The sequence below is a fragment of the Mustela erminea genome, chromosome 1 (genome assembly GCF_009829155.1).
Source record: "Mustela erminea isolate mMusErm1 chromosome 1, mMusErm1.Pri, whole genome shotgun sequence".
Taxonomy (NCBI): domain Eukaryota; kingdom Metazoa; phylum Chordata; class Mammalia; order Carnivora; family Mustelidae; genus Mustela; species Mustela erminea.
The window spans coordinates 135,035,004-135,052,712 of record NC_045614.1 but is presented as its reverse complement, the minus strand read 5'-3'; the positions used below and the strand labels follow the sequence as shown (position 1 = coordinate 135,052,712).

The window sequence follows — 17,709 nt, the reverse complement described above, 5'->3', positions numbered from 1 at the left end:
CACACTGGAGACAGAATATTATGTCTAGGACACATGTCAAGTCATGCACATAATATGCACATAATAAAATCTTTACTACTTTCATAGGGCTTATAGGGCTTTCCCTGGGTTGGCTTCTCTAGCATCATTTATTGCACTCCTTGCTCCCTCTCTAGCACACTTTAGGTCCAGACATAATGAACTTCTCTCAGGTCCTAGACTACGCCATGCAATCTTTATCTTGTGGAACAGCATGCTATTTCCGCTCTGAAGGAACTAATTTCAGCTTAGATATTATTTTCTTTAGCAAATATTTTCCTTCTGGTTGTTACTGCCTCTGCTTTATTCCCCAATAGCAGGGAAGTAATATTCTACTTCCCCATAATACATCTGTGACATGAAATTGTAGCTTTTTTTTTTAAGAGTATTTAGACACATATCCCCTCGTTGCCTCAGCTTGGTAGATGACTGCCATATATATTATAACCCCAGCAGAAGTCTAGAGTTTTATTCTCAGGAGAAATCTTGAACTGCTGGATACCAGGCACATACCCTTACCCTAACTCTGCACCTAACCCTACCCCAACCCTAACCTGTACCTTAGACGTGAAAATGTGGGTTCCTGAATACACAATAAGCTGAGATGCAGCCTAATTCTTCTAAAGATTCTAAACCTTTAAGAATTTCTAATAGTCTTTTTTATGCCTGAGTAATATGTCAGCCAGACTCCACCTCTTCTTTATCCATTCAACAGTCGATAGACATTTGAGGTCTTTCCATAATTTGGCTATTGTTGATAATGCTGCTGTAAACATTGGGGTGCATGCATCCCTTTGAATCAGTATTTTTGTATCCTTTGGGTAAACACCTGGTTGTGCAATTGCTGGATAGTAGAGTAGTTCTGTTTTTAACTTTTGTTTTTTAAAGATTTTATTTATTTGCGAGAGAGTGAGTGGGCAAGCATGCACAAGCAGGGGAGCAGCAGGTAGAGGGAGAAGCAGGCTCTCTGCTGAGCAAGGAGCCCCATGTGGGACTTGATCCCAGGATCCTAGGATCATGACCTGAACTGAAGGCAGATGCTTAACCAACTGAGTCACCCAGATGTCCCTATTTTTAACTTTTTGAGGAACACCCATTCTGTTTTCTACAGTGACTGCACCAGTTTGCATTCCCACCAACAGTGCAAAAGGTGTCCCCTTTCTCCACATCCTCACTAACACCTGTTGTTTCCTGTGTTGTTAATTTTAGCCATTCTGGCAGGTGTGAGGTGGCATCTCACTGTGGTTTTGATTTGTATTTCCCTAATGATGAGTGATGTTGAGCATCTTTTCATGTGTCTGTTAGCCATGTATGTGTCTTCTTTGGAAAAATGTCTATTCTTGTCTTCTGCCCATTTTTAAACTGAATTATTTGGTTTTTGAGTGTTCCATTTTACAAGTTCTTTATATATTTTTGATACTATCCCTTTATCAGAGATGTTATTTGCAAGTATCTTCTCCCATTCCATTGGTTGCCTTTTAGTTCCATTGTTTCCATCACTGCGAAGGAGATTTTTATCTTAATGAAGTCCCAATAGTTCATTTTTGCTTTTGTTTCCCTTGCCTCAGAAGACATATCTTGTAAGAAGTTGCTATGGTCAATGTCAAAGAAGTTATTGCCTGTGTTCTTCTCTAGGATTTTTATGGTTTTAGTTCTCACATTTAGGTCTTTTATCCATTCTGAATGTATTTTTGTGTATGGTGTAAGAGAGTGGTCCAGTTTCATTCTTTTGCATGCAGTTGTCCAATTTCCCAACACCTTTTATTGAAGAGATGGTCTTTTTTCCATTGGATACTCTTTCCTATTTTGTCAAAGACTAATTGACTATATAGTTGTGGGTTCATTTCTGGGTTTTCTACTCTGTTCCATTGATCTGTGTGTCTGTGTTTGTGGCACTACCAGACTTTTTTGGTCCCTACAGCTTTGTAATATAACTTGAAGTCTGGAAGTGATATCTCCAGTTTTGCTTTTCTTTATGAAGATTGCTTTGGCTATTGGAGGTCTTTTGTGGTTTCATACAAATTTTAAGATTTTTTTATTCTAGTTCTGTGAAAACTGGTGGTATTTTGACAGGGATTGCTTTAAATGTGTACATTGCTTTGGGTAGTATAGATATTTTAACAATATTTGTTCTTCCAATCTATAGCATGGAATGTTTTCCCAATTTGTTGTCTCATCTTCCAATTGCTTTCATCAATGTTTTTATAGTTTTGAGAGTACAGATTTTCTATCTCTCTGGTTGGGTTTATCGTTGGTTATCTTGTGGGTTTTGGTGCAATTGTAAATGGGATCCATGCCTTGATTTCTCTTTCTGATGTTTCATTATTGGTGTATAGAAATGCAACAGCTTTCTGTATATTGATTTTGCATCCTGTGATTTTACTGAATTCGTGCATCAGTTCTAAGAATTTTTTTTAGTGGAGTCTTTTGGGCTTTCTAAATAGAGTATCTTGTCATCTGCAAAGAGTGAAAGTTTGACTTCTTCCTTGCCAATCTGGATGCTTTTTAAATTTAATTTTGATGTCTGATTGCTGAGGCTAAGACTTCCAGTCTGTGTTAAGTAACAGTGGTGAGAGTGGACATCCCTGTCTTGTTCCTGAAAAGAGGAAAAGCTTTCAGTTTTTCCCCATTGAGAATAATATTAGATATGGGTTTTTCATATATGGCCTCTACGATGTTGAGGTATGTTCCCTCTACCCTCAGTTTGTTGATGGTTTTTATCATGAATGGATGTTGTACTTTGTCCAAAGCTTTTTCTGCATTTATTGAGAGGATCAGATGGCTCTTATCCTTTCTTTTATTAATGTGGTATATCACATTGATTGATTGATCTGTGAATATTGAACCACCCTTGCAGCCCAGGAATAAATCCCACTTGATCACAGTGAATGATTTTTTTAAAGTACTGCTGGATTTGATTTACTAGTACTTTGTAGAGAATTTTTGCATCTATGTTCATCAGGGATATTGGCCTATAATTCGTTCCTTCCTTTGTTCCTTCCTCTTTCCCTCCCTCCCTTCTTTCCCTATAGTTCTCTTTTTTAGTGGGATCTTTGTCTTGTTTTGAAATCAGGGTAATGCTGGCCTCACAGAATGAATTTGGAAGTTTTCCATCCATTTCTATTTTTTGGAATAGTTTGAAAAGGATAGGTATTAACTCTCTTTAAATATTTTGTAGGGGACGCCTGGGTGGCTCAGTGGGTTAAGCCACTGCCTTTGGCTCAGGTCATGATCCCAGGGTCATGGGATCAAGTCCCGCATCAGGCTCCTTGCTTGGCAGGGAACCTGCTTCTCTCTCTGCCTCTGCCTGCCTCTCTGCCTGCTTGTGTGTACTCGCTTGCGCTCGCTCTCTCTGTGGCAAATAAATAAAAATCTTTAAAAAAAAAAAATAAGTATTTTGTAGAATTATCCTGTGAAGCCATCTGGCCCTGGACTTTTGTTTGTTGGGAGATTTTTTTATTACTGATTCAATTTCTTTGCTGGTTATCAGTCTGTTCAAGTTTTCTATTTCTTCCTGTTTCAGTATTGGTAGTTTATGTGTTTCTGGGAATTTATTTATTTCTTCCAGATAGTCCAATTTGTTGGTATAGAATTTTCCTTAATATTCTCTTATAATTGTTTGTATTGTTGGTTATGATTTCTCCTCTCTCATTTGTGATTTTATTTATTTGGGTCCTTTCTCTTTCTCCCTCTCTCTCTTTTTGTTAAGTCTGGCTAGGGGTTTATCAATCTTACTCATTTTTTTGAAGAACCAGCTCTTGGTGTCATTGATTTATTCTACTGGGGTTTTTTGTTGTTGTTGTTGTTGTTTTGTTTTGTTTTTTAGTTTCTAGATCATCTATTTCTGCTCTAATCTTTATTACTTTTCTTCTGCTACTGGCTTTGTGCTTCATCTGTTGTTCTTTTTCTAGCTCCTTTAGATAGGCCTGTATTGTTATATACTTTCCCTTATTACTGTTTTTGCTGCATCCCAAAGATTTTGGACTGTCATGTTTTCATTATCATTTGGTTTCATGTATTTTTTAATTTCTTGGTTGACCCATTCATTCTTTTTTTTTTTTTTTGTAACTAAATGTTACTATTTATTCCATCTTCATGATTACAGATATCACAGGACAGGGTTGGTACATAGGCAAATAAAACAAACTCTTCTTCCATTTAATCAGATGCAGCATTTTGTCAATTTTAATGATAATATAGGTTGGCTTCATTAACTGACTTGATCTGAAAGCTGGCAATAGCAAATTTTGCAATTTAGCATCTTCCTCCATTGTTACTCCAAGGATTTTATTTCCTAACTTACACTATGAGCTCTGAAATGTGTATACTGCAACATTCTTCAAGCTTTCACAACTTAATTAGAAACTGACACCTCTTCTTAAGGCAGGGAACTGTCTGTTTAAGCTGTCTTCCTCTTGGCTAACCCAATCCACCAGCAATCTTAAAAGTTATTATATGAAAATGAAACCGTGCTCCCAAGCATTGGTTAAAACTACTGGGCTGGGATCCCTTTTCAGAGCCTTAGCTCCCTGAGAGAAAAGAGTGATCCTAATTAATTGCTTGCATGAATTATACCTCCCACAAATATATTTGGTTGTATATACAATTGTATATACAATATACTTGGTTGTATATACAACATACCACAAAACTCAAGAGGTCAGGCAACCCTGATCATTCTGACAAGTTTATCAGTATTTACATACAAAGGATATTTAAAGCTGATCCCAGACCAAGTATTGCAACCATAATCCAAGAAATCGTTTGGTTTTAGCACATGGAGTTCCTGCAAGGATGCCAAAGCAAGTGAGAAATCATCTCAAAGCAGAGTGATGGTTCATCATCTTTCACAAGAGAGAGGACAGGAAGGAGAGAAACTTCCTCCTTCCTAAACCCATCGAATTGATGACTTTTTTCACAGTCTTAATTGATGAAATCTAGTGTCCTCAATTTCCTGACTGGAGGAGTGACTGTCAAGGTGACTTTCAAGGTCAAGAAGAGTTTTCGGGCTTTTCTTTGCCATGGCCCATGAATTCCAGTCCTGCAGTGGGAATCTCCTCCTTTATTGCTTTCTGAATACTGCTGATAGCACTTGAAGGGGTTGGTGTATGGGTCTTCCGAGCCGACGCTTTAAAACTTCTTGGCAAACCACCATTTGAAGCATTGGTCAAACTCACACTTCACGCTGGTACAGGCCTCCCCCATGCTATTCATGGCAGTGGCTGACCCATCCATTCTTCAGTAGCATGTTGTTTAATCTCCATGTATTTGTGGTCTTTCCAAATTTTTCTGTTGGTTGATTTCAAGTTTCATAGTGTTATGGGCAGAAAAAAATATATGGTATGATATTAATCTCTTTGTATTTGTTGAAGCGTGATTTGTAACTTGGTATGTGATCTATGCTGGAGAATGTCCCATGTGCACTTGAAAAGAATACGTACTCTGCTACTTTAGGATGAAATGTTCTGGATATATCTGTTAAGTCCATCTGGTCCAGTGTGTCATTCGGAGCCATTTTTTTCCTTGTTGATTTTCTGCTTAAATGTTGTCCATTGCTGTAAGTGAGGTGTTAAAGTCCCCTACTATTATTGCAAAATATCAATTAGTTCTTTTATGTTTGTTATTAACTATTTGATGTATTTGGGTCCTCCTATGTTGGCTGCATAAATATTTATAATTAGATCTTCCTTCCTGTTGGATTGTCCCCTTTATTATTATATAGTGTCTGTCTTTGTCTCTTGTTATAGTCTTTGTTTTAAAGTCCATTTTGGGGGAACCCAGGTGGCTCAGTGGGTTAAAGCCTCTGCCTTCGGCTCAGGTCATGAGCAGAAGAAAAGTAATAAAGATTAGAGCAGAAATAGATGATCTAGAAACTAAAAAACAAAACAAAACAACAACAACAAAATATATATATATATATGTATATATACATATATATATATATATATTCATATATAGCTTCTTTTAAAAAATCCATTCTGGGGGCACCTGGGTGGCTCAGTGGATTAGGCCTTTGCCTTCGGCTCGGGTCATGGTCCCAGGGTCCTGGGATCGAGCCCCGCATCGGGCTCTCTGCTGAGCGGGGAGCCTGCTTCCCCCTCTCTCTCTGCCTGCCTCACCGCCTGCTTGTGATCTCTGTCTGTTAAATAAATTTAAAAAAAATAAATAAAATAAAATAAAAAATAAAAAAAATTAAAAATCCATTCTGAGACCCTATGTCTTTTGATTGGAACATTTATTCCATTTACATTCAGAGTAATTATTGATAGATGTGTAGTCAGTACCATTTTATTACATGTCTTGTCATTGTTTCTGGAGATTTTCTCTGTTCCTTTCTAGTCTGTCACTTTTGGTCTGTCCCATTCAGAGTTCCCTTTTTCTTGCAGCATTGTTTTAGTGGTCATGAACTCCTTAACTTTTGTTTGTATGGCAAGCTCTTTATCTCTCCTTCTATTCTGAATGACAGCCTAGCTGGATAGAGTATTCTTGGCTGCAGATTTTTCTCATCCAGCATGTTAAATATATCATGCCACTCTCTTCTGGCTTGTCAAGTTTTTGTGGAGAGAGCTACAGCTAGCTCTGTGGGTCTTCCCTTGTAAGTTAGGACTTCATCTTGTTGCTTTTAGGATTTTTTCCTATTACTATATTTTGCAAATTTAACTACAATATGTCTTGATGTCAGCCATTTTGATGGGAGTTCTCTGTGCCTCCTGGATTTGGATGTCTGTTTACTTCCCCAGAATAAGGCAGTTTTCACCTATTATTTCCTCAAATAAAACTTCTGCACCCTTTTCTCTCTTCTTCTTCTTCTTCCAGGATTGCTATAATATGAATGCTATTACATTTGATGGGAGTCCGTGAGTTCCCCAAGTATATTCTTGTGATGTATAGTTCTTTATACATTCTGTGATGTATAGTTCTCTAAGCAGGTTAGGGAGCCAGTGTTGGTGCTGTGCTATTTACTGCAGTTGGTTTATGCTGAGGCATGGGGGAGGGAAATGTGTCCAACCAATTCCTTTGTACCCAGAGAGGGGTTTGCTGCTCTCAGGGAAACCCTCCAGAAGAGTAAATAATTTCCCCCTCCTGCATCCCAGGCATTTTTCAGATCTCTGTTTTCATACTATCTGTCTTTGCCTGCCTGAAGCAGCATAGTACACTTTGGGCTCTATCCCAGCTAAGTCTGCTGACTTTTAAAACTTCAAACTTGAGGGCGCCTGGGTGGCTCAGTGGGTCAAGCCTCTGCCTTCAGCTCAGGTCATGGTCTAAGGGGTCCTGAGATCGAGCCCCATGTTGGGCTCTCTGTTCAGCAGGGAGTCTGCTTCCCCCTCTCTCTGCCTGCCTCTTTGCCTACTTGTGTTCTCTCTCTGTCAAATAAATAACTAAAATCTTAAAAACAAAAGTAAAAACAAAAACTTGAGGAATGTGCTGTGGAGGTCCCTGTGCTGGTTTTCCAAGGAAAGGTCTGTTTGTGCTAGAATGGATACAAGTTTGGTGAGAAGGGCATCAGAGTGCAGGGGCGTAGGTTTTGGAACAAACAGGTTAAATAGTGTCTGGGTTGGCTGCCCTCAGCAGGCGTCTCTGTGCATGTGCTTAGGGATGGGGGGGGGGGCAAATGGTGCCCATTGGCTCTTTTGTCACCAGAGAGGTGTGTCTGCGAATGCCACCTCCCACAGGTGCATTCCAAGAACAACACTCTCTCCATTGACCTTAGGTGATCCTCAGATCACATCATCTGTCCTGGGTTGCTTGCCTGCCTTCTCTCCAGGAGTAGGGCAGCACCCTCAGGTCTCTACCCCAACCAAGCCCACCCACCTCTCAAACTCCTGTCTTTGAGCTCCACTGGTTGCAAAAACACAAAAATCAGTCTCTCACTTTCCCAGCCAATGGCTTTGGGGAAGTGTTCTTATGCGCACCCCTCTGCACTCTACTGTCTCTCTGCAATTTTAACTTCTGATTTATTTCTCTGTCTTGCCAAAATACCTAGCCCTGTGGAAGTAAGAGCTATATCTATTTTGTTCATTGTTAATGATCCCATCATGTAGCAGAGCATCTGGCACTTAAATATTTGGGAAATGAGGGGACAATTGACACAGTTAATAAGGTAGTATATGATAGGGGAGTAATAATTAATTATTCATTAATTACTACCTAGAACCATAATTGTCAAAATTTAGCTAAAATGAAACAGAACTGCATAAAATCTGAATCATGTTCAAGACTCTTTTCCTACACCAATGATATCAGCAATGTATTTCTTTATACTATTACCAACTTTAAAAATGTTTTATTGAGATGCAACTTACAATAACATGTGCAAGTCTTAAATCTAAAGCTTGACTGATTTTTGACATATGTACACACCTGTGAAACCACTACTCATATCAATAGGTAGAACATTTCCAGCACCCAAGAAAACTCCCTTTGCCCTCTCTTCCAATCAATATTTATTCAAAGATAGCCATTCTTCTGACCTCCATTACCTCAGTTTTGTTTGTCTGATTTTGAACTCCAAGTATTAGGATCATGAAATATGCATTTTGCATATTTGGCTTTTACTCAACATCATGGTGAGATTTGTTCTTTTCATTGCTATATTCATTCTATTTTATGAATATGGTTTACTTTTCCATTCTACTGTTGAAAGACATTTGGGTGTTTTTAGTTTGAATATTATCAATAAAGCTATAATGAATATTCTCACATATATCTTTTGGTGGACGTAGCACTATTGTATGTTGAGTTTAGCAGAAGAGGATATTCTGGGTCATAAGATATGTATAAGTTTAGGTTAAGTGGGTATATTATTAAATATTTTACCAAAGTCATTACACTAGTTTATACTCCCATCAATAAACATATGAGAGTTCCAGTTGTTCCACAACCTTGATAGTACTTCATATTACCTTTAAGTCACTTATAAAAGCTTACAGAGTCATCTGAGATGAAAACTGAAATTACAAATTACTATGATATTATAAAACTATTCAAAATGGGCTTCCTGAGGTGGTTAATTTTCAGGCATAAAAGAGTAAGAATGGCTAATATTTATTGAGCATGCACTGCTTGCTAGGATATTTGGCATACTTTACATAGGCTGCCTCATTTAATCATCCCTACACCTCTGTGAAGTAGATACTGTCATCCCCATATTATGGATGAGAAATGTGTAGCATAGAGAGACCTATCATTTAATCACAGACTTTTAAAGAACTGTCTGGAAGTGCCTGTATACATTAGTTAATGCAACCACTGGTATTGACAAAGCTAGTTCTGAGAGCAGAATGCATTATATCAAAGGAATCACCCAGTTTGTTAGAGGTAGAATGTAGACTGACATGCATCTCCTAACTTCTCATCTAGCTTTGATAACAAATTAGCAGTGCACAACTATATAACATTAACAGTCATGAAAACAAACACACTTTGAAAAAGTCCTTCATCCCTTCAGAATTTAGCTATAATGGTTTTAGTTTGTAGAATTGATTCACCATGTTCTAAAATGATTTTAAAGATTCTGGGAAGGTCATATAAGAAAAGGACTCATGTTTTGTGGTGCCATAAGCTATTACAATTGAGGAGGACTCATTAAGACAACATAAAGAAAATCTTACTTTTGTCAATGCTACAAAAAACATGTGAACACATTACTGGGGCCTATTGATAGCCTGCTTCACATATGAAGATTCCCACCGCCCACCTGTTTTCCTTGTCTCCTGGTATTCATTCCCTGGTATAACTCTTCACTCGTATTGTATTGGGGTTGGTCTGTGAAACCAAAAGAATTCAGCAGAAGTGATGTCACTTTGGAGTCTAGGTTATAAAGGACATTATGACTTGGACCCCTTTATCTCAGATCATTCTTTCTGGGGGAACTCAGCTCCTATGTCATGAGAACTGTCACAGAACCCTCTGGAGAAGAGCCACTCAGAGAAGTTGCTCCCAGATTTCAGACTCTTGGGAACTGTGTGAGATAATAAGGTCATTGTTTTAAGCTGATAAGTTTTGGAGTAATTTGTTATACAGAAATTGCTAACTCATACAGGCCCCTAACAGGGCTTCAGAAAAGTCCATGCAAATGAGAGGCCTAGAAGTTTAAGTTTCCTAACTTTTATGACAAATTGGTCTTTGCAGGGTCAGAGTGCAGGGGCGTAGGATTTGGAGCAAACATGATTTGTTTAAATGGTTAATTGGTTTTTTTTTTTTTAATGGTTAAGTTTACTAAATTGTTGTGGCATTGACAGCTAGTTTTCCACCAAAATTTGTTCTTTCTTTCTTCCACAGCAGCTGTAACTAGGTCATGCCTTTCTAGCCACATATTATTACTATTTGAAGTTATGTATGTATGTAATTTCTGCAGGCAACGTGGGGCTCAAACTCTCGATACCAAGATCAGGAGTCACATGCTCTTCCGACTGAGGCAGTTGGCATCCCATTTTTATTATTAATACTATCTGTGCAACGTTGTAACTTTGACAGAGCATAAGATTTGGAGGTATAAAACCTGAGTTCAAATTCTGTCAGTTTTGCATGCTGTGACCTGGGATAAGTTAACTTACCCAGTTTTTCTCCATCTTAGACTCATCACCTATATTGTTGAACACCTAGGTGCCCTAAATATCTTTATTTTGTATTCTAAACCTATCCAGGAGAGTTGTAAGCCAGATGCATAGCAAGTTTGGATGAATGTGTTTGTGTTCCTGGGACAGGGGAAGGTGTGACTGAACATGATGGTGTGTTCAAAACACCATCATGGCATGAACATGGCAGCTGAGCTAAAGTGAGCCAAGAGACCAGGATGGGAAACCTGGAAAATGCTTTAGTGACTTTGTTTTCTTTTGCCATGAAGATTCCTACAAGGGATCTTGTGATGTCACCCTACAAGGGAATGTGTGACTTATTCTGAATTAAATTCCTGGGAAGATATGATGATTACCTCATTTGGTGTGCTTAGCCTAACCCTTCTGTTGGGGAACTCCTACTCCACTTCCCATGGCCCTTGAGGCATTGTCAATTGCAGTGTTCATTCCACAGGACCAGAAATGTCAATAAAAAGCTTCCCTATCACATGGAAAGAGAACCTGTCAGGAAAGGGGAGATGGAGATGGAGACAGGCAGCAGTGAGTGAGAGCCTGATATCTTGAGCTCCTGGATCCATCTGTGCCTGAAGCTACTGCTCCTCAGACTTCCAAGCCATGTGAGCCAATACAATTCCTTTTATTGCTTATACTTATTTGAATTGGGGTTTTGTAACTAAATGTGTCCTGGCTAATATAGGAACTTTTGCAAAATGTACATGCTCTGTGTCTGGAGTTTCTGATGCTGTTGGGTCTGAAATGGGGCTGAAGCATGTGTGTTCTTTTAAAATTTCTCTAAATTCTACCTCCCTGCCCAAGTAAAGAACCACTACTTTTTTTTTTTTTTTTAAGATTTCAAGTTTATAGGTCAGATTTGATCATATTCAGTTCATGGCACATTACCATCATTCGTTCATGCACTATCTCTGTCTCCTTTTTGTTATTTCATTTTCTTGCCATACTCCACTTCTATTGTCACTCCCCACAAAGACCATCATTCTAACATATTAAATGAGTGTCTTCTCTTTATATCTGCTTTTGTAAAATGTGTTTTATTGTTTTCTGTGCATGCATTTCTTGGTTATAAAAACAGTGCTTTGTTATATAGCCTATTCTGCTTTTTACTTTAAAGAAATTAATGGACTCTATTTTTTTTAAAGTAGTTTCAGGTTTACAGAAAAATTAATCAGGAAGTACAGAAAGGTCCTATATACTCTCCCTGCTCCCAAACCAGTTTCTTCTATTATTAAAATCCTGCATTAGTGATTAATTTTTGAACTTCAGCTGCCCTAGAAATGAATAATGGGACAGTACTGGGTAAGGGAGGTTTTGACTCCTAATAAATGGCAATGCTTTTCCATGAATGGAAATAAAGAGATGTCTTAGAATATGGAGACAAATAACAACAAAACTCCAAAGTCTATTATACAAATAGATGCTAGATCATGTAAAATTTTCTTTTCCTTCTGATTTTAAAAATCTTAACACATCTTCAAAAAGAAAAAGAACAGAAGTTATTAGAAATATCATAGCAAAACTGTAAGCTCTGTGATTTTATAGTTGTGAGAACTAGTTTCAAAGTAAGTTTTCAATTCAATTGTTTGAATTAAATAGAAAACTGTATGAGAGGAAGAGTCAGCATCTGAAGAGAGATGATTGAAGTTCTTCTAGTGGCAACTACTATGTGACGATGTCATAGGGCACCAAGGTATCTACAGGAAAAAGATATTTCTGTCTCTGCCATTGAGGGTGTGGGCAAACAGGCACAAAACATTTCTGGGGAACACTGGGAAACACCTCTGAGAGGCATTTTGGCAGAAGCGGTCAAATTTTCATACGCAGCTACCCTCAGATCCAAGGAAATCTTGTTCAATTTGGACTCAACTGGAAGTTACTTTTTCCCAAAAGGAACTAATCTGGATGTAAATCTTACTGAAAGCCTTCGTGGGGACAGAGCACAGAGATTCTGATGAGAGATAGATACAAAACTGTGCCTATGGAAAAGCTGCTGTTCCCTGGCAGTAAGAAGCTGGTAGTAAGTCAGCATAATGCAGTCGAGGAATGCTAACCCCACAGAGCCATCATCTGGGGAGATATCTTAATGAAAATCTTAACTTTGAGTAATTGCAGAAGTAGAGTTTTAGAATTTTTAATGACTTCTAAGGAAGGAGTTTTTCCTGGGCAAACTGGTCTGTAGCAAGAAGAGTACTACTTGGAGGGCGGTGCCTGGGTGCCTCAGTGGGTTAAGCCTCTGCCTTCAGCTCAGGTCATAATCTCAAGGTCCTGGGATCAAGCCCCACATCGGGCTCTCAGCTCAGCGGGGAGCCTGCTTTCCCCCAGCCCCCCACCTGCCTCTCTGCCTATTTGTGATCTCTGTCTGTCAAATGAATAAATAAAATCTTAAAAAAAAAAAAAAGAGTGCTACTTGGAGGATGATCAGTAAAGCCTTGATATTGAGTCAAATACAGTTGAGAATGGAATTCCCAGGAGTTGCTGAAGAATTTCTACCACTTCTTTAGTGAAGAGACATGGGAATGGGGCACAGAGAACTCTGCAGGATATTCACTATACTCTTTGGTGTGGGCATAATTAGTGAACTTTGTTCTTTTGTACTGTAATTCAGTCAATTTCAACTGGTCTATATTGTTTTCATTAAGCCCCAAGCTATAGATAATGACCCAAATGATGGACCCAGGTAGCACTTGCAGTCAGTTGCTCCAGTGAGGTGACCTGGTGCCCTGTGGCCTTGGCAGCACGGTGCCTGGGTGTTCTGTCTGGTGTGCTGCCTATTATAATGGCACTGGGCAAGAAGTAATGATCATGGTGACTCTGGTCCCACAAAAAAGAAGCACTTTGTGTTTAGCCTGTCCTATTCCAGAAGGCAAGGAAGTATGTCATGTATTAAAGAACTAGTTTTATATAGTGAGTAATGTTTAAAAGCACTAAAGCTCTAAAGCACTGGTTCTCTAAACTTTATTGTGCATCAGAACCACCTAGAATGCTATTAAAACACAGAATGTTGGCCCCACTCTCAGAGATGCTGATTCAGTAGGTCTGGAATGGGATCCAATACTGTGCAGGATAAACTTTCGTCATCTAGAACATTCACAAGTTGAGTTTCTTATTCTTCATGATGCTGAACTTAAAACTTAAGGTGTTATTGCCAAGTGATATGCAAAAGCAGGATGCTCGTTACAACTGTCCCTGCTTCCTTTCCGGTACCAAAGGCTTCTGGGACCATTTTGCTGTACTTCCTCCATCCTCTGCCAAACACCCACCTCTAAATCAGAATCTAAATCAAGAATTTCACACTTCTCTGTTATTAATTTCTCTCTTCTCTTTCCTCCAGTTCCTGGTACTAACATGTAAGTGTAAGGACTAATATATGGCAGTATATAATTGAGCAATTGTGTTTTAGGAGTTCAAAGAAAGGGACAATCTAGAAAGACCCATGATGGAATTGGAATATAAGCTCGACCTTGACAAAAGGATGTCATTTGGCAAGGCAGACAAGAGAAAGCATACATTTCAGACCAAGGCAGCATTGTGGGCAAAGGTCCAGAAGCAAAACAAGTGGAGAGACAGGTCTGAGACAGGGTTGTGTGCTGGAGAGAACTAAGAAGGAAGATGGAACAGCTAAGGTGGGCCAGAGGGCCAGGCAGAGCTCAGAGTGGATTTAGTAAGACATGGGAAGGTGCTCAGGGTATTACAGTGATTAAAGGTTTTCTCAGGCAGATTAGTTAGGCAGTGGGGTGTGCAAGATAGCTTGACAGTGGAGGCCACCTATTAGGTTGTTCTAGAAATCCAAATCTGTATAAGCCAGCACCACGTTCTTTCTTACAGCCTGAAATTCGTTAAATTCACAATCTAAAACATCCTTAGAAATTACCTCAGTGTGTCTGAGCAAGCTGGGCCATGTCATGTTCTGCTTTTCTTTTATTCAAACTTTCTAAAAATCACTTTCACTTATTTTCAATACTTAATATGTAATTGCTCAAGCAAATGTCAAAGAAAGCCTTTCCAAGTTTAAAACTCTATTCTTCCCATTTTACATTGTTGGTCATTATTCCCAGACCGGCCTTTAATTTCCTTGCACCGCCTCACCTTCTCAGCCCTCCAGGCCTTTTCATTCCAGTCTCAATAACCTTTCTCCTCATTTCATAATCTAAATCTAAATTATCTTTACATTCTTTTCACACCTGGCCTAGTTTAGAGGTAAGCATTTCCCTTTGCCTAATGATTAGACTCACAAAAATATACAGTGACAGGTGGGTTTTCCCTCCAATGTTGCTTCCGTTTAATTTATGTCACATATAATTCACAGATGATCTCAGGATAGAAATGGAGAATGTCCATTGTTTGAAGGTGGAAATAGGAGCACTGTCCCCTATTATATGTGTAATCACATTTCTCTAGGTCATACTAATGAAAAAGCAGCTTGTGGCTCAGTCTAAACTAGAAAAATATGGAGATCCCAGGCCTCAGATCTTTCACAGAAGCTTTAGGGTGTCTTCTTCAGCGGGCATCTTCCTGGCTCTCAGGATCCCCACTTGCCCTCCTGATGTCAGCTCTGTGCTTCCCACTACCCTGACACCCCTCTCACTCCCAATACAGGCATATTTGTGGTTGCTCCTTAATTCCATTCTTAAGGGCTGTCAGACCATCCTTCTCTCCTGGCCTACCCTCTTCCCGGATGTGCTTTGTGGTCAGTGGCTCTGTTCTTTATTACTGTCCCTTTCTAGGATCAAAGCCTGAACTAGAGGCTGGGCTGAGCTGCAATCATGGGGACACTCATTGTGCTGCCTCATAGCCATCCTCCCTCCCTTTGATCTCTTCCAGCACATCCAAATCAAGCATGTGTGCCCCAACTCTCCTCGCAGGGAATAAACAGAATGGTGAATTACACTGCAACATTTCTATAGCTAATCTCATAAACTCTGGGCAGTTTGATCATGGTTTCTGTAAAATTTTGTCCTTGGGTAATTTGGAAATGATGACAAGGTGCATTTCTCCACTCTTCCTGTTTCTTATTCCCCACCCTAAATATTATACACATGGCCTCACTGGGGTCTCTAAAGTTCTCATTCAAATCAGGTGAAGCTCTGACAGCCCCCCAAATACCATCAAAATGTCTAAATTTCCAATGTACACAAATTAGGTCCCATTCATTCACTCAAAATATATTTTTTGAGCATCTACTCTGTGTCAGGCATCATTCTTAGAACTTGGGTGATAGCAGTGAACTAGGCAGGCGAAATCTTTGCTCTCAGGGAATTTATGTATAAACAAATAATTTCAGGTAGTGATAAATGCTGTGAAGAAAATAATAAAAGGTAATATGGTAGACAGTGATGGTGGGAGAAGTCTTGCTGAGGAGGTGACATTAATCTGAGACTTCCATGATAAGGGAGAGGTGGCCACGAGAAGTGCTGGGTAAAGAATACTCTACAAAGGAGGAAGATTAAGTGTAAAAACCTGCACTGGAAGTGAGAGGCCAGTGAACCTGGACTATAATCTAAATGGAGGATGGGTTGTGAGGGAAGTGATGGAAACGAGATTAAAAAAAGGTAGGCAGGGGTCCCATCATATAGGCCTTGCAGGACTAAGTAAGAAGGTTCAGTTTTATCTGAGTGCTATAGGAAGTCACTGAAGAGTTTAACCAGTGGAAGATCATGATCTAAGGTGTTTTTTTTTTTTTTTTTCTCTAACTAGTGTTTTTTTTTTCTTAAATTAAGATGTAGTTTGGGTGCCTGGGTGGCTCAGTGGGTTAAGCCTCTGCCTTCGGCTCTGGTCATGATCCCGGGGTCCTGGGATGGAGCCCCGCATCGGGCTCTCTGCTCAACAGGGAGCCTGCTTCCTCCTCTCTCTCTGCCTGCCTCTCTGCCTACTTGTCATTTCTGTCTGTCAAATAAATAAATAAAATCTTTAAAAAAAAAAAAAGATGTAGTTCACATAACATAAACTTTATCATTTTAACTGTACAGTTTACTGGTTTTAGCCTGTCATAATGAGTGAACCATTACCACTAATTCCAGAATATTTGTCACCCCAAAAAGAAACCTCGTACCTGTTAGCAGTTAGTCTCCTTTCCCCTTTCCTCAGCCCTTGGCAAACAATAATCTGCTTTTCATCTCTATGGATTTGCCTATTCCAAACATTACATAAATAGAGTCATACAGCCTATTGTGCCTAGCTTCTTTCGCTTAGAATAATATTTCAAAGTCATTTATGTTGTAGCATATAACAATATTCCATTCCTTTTTGTGGCACAATAATATTCCATTGTATGTATAGACCACATTTTGTCTATCCATTCATCTGCTAAAGGACAGGTGGGCTATTTCACTTTTTTGACTTTTATGAATAATGTTGTTATGAACACTTGTGTAGAAGTTTTTGTATGAATATATGATTTCATTTTTCTTGGGTATATACCTAGGGTAGAACTGCTAGGTCATTTGGTAATTCTCTGTGTAACTTTTTGAGGAACTACTAATTTCTTTTCCAAAATGGCTATTCTGGGAAAGAGCAATTTTATATTCTAACCAGCAAAGTATGAGGATTCCAATTTCTCCACATCCTTGCCAACACTTGTTATTTTATGTTTTGGGGATTATAGCCATCCTAGTGGATGTGAAGAGGTATCTCCCTGTGGTTTTGATTTGCCACTTCCCTAATGACTAACAATGTTGAGAGTCATTTCATGTGCTTATTGGCTGTTTTTATACTTCTCTGAAGAAATATCTAAGTCCTTTTCCCATTTTTATATTGTGTTATTGGTCTTTTTATTACTGAATTGTAAGAGCTCTTTTTATATTCAGGATACTTGGCCCTTATCATATGATTTACAAAACCGTTCTCCCATTCTATGAGTTATCTTTTCACTTTCTTGATAATATTTTTTACCTTGTATAAATTTTTAAAAAATCATTCTGGCTATATGGAAGATGGACTATTAGGGAGAAAGAATGGTGGCAGGGAGATGGACTGGGGACCACTGCAGTGATCCAGGCAGGAAAGGACAATAGCTTGGATGATGGGGAAAGTTCTGGCTTTAAATCATCATTGTCAGTTCTGGGTATGCAGGGCCAGATCAGCTGTCTGAAGTTTTGCTATA

The 17,709-nt window shown here is 38.9% G+C and overlaps 1 protein-coding gene and 1 pseudogene across 12 annotated transcripts in view; one reads left to right on the top strand and one right to left on the bottom strand.

Moving 5' to 3' along the window:
* Positions 1–17,709, top strand: part of LOC116590577 (wiskott-Aldrich syndrome protein homolog) — a 112,129-nt gene that overhangs the window by 30,264 nt on the left and 64,156 nt on the right. For 9 of the 12 annotated variants that reach the window (XR_004285688.1, XR_004285687.1, XM_032342579.1 and 6 more), the window contains one exon: positions 11,050–11,212. The exons of the other annotated variants lie outside the window; for them this stretch is intronic. The gene's annotated coding sequence lies outside the window, so the exon portion shown is untranslated. The remainder of the gene's footprint in view (positions 1–11,049; positions 11,213–17,709) is intronic. 12 annotated transcript variants of the gene reach the window in all.
* On the bottom strand, positions 4,988–5,232 carry LOC116590637 (annotated as a pseudogene).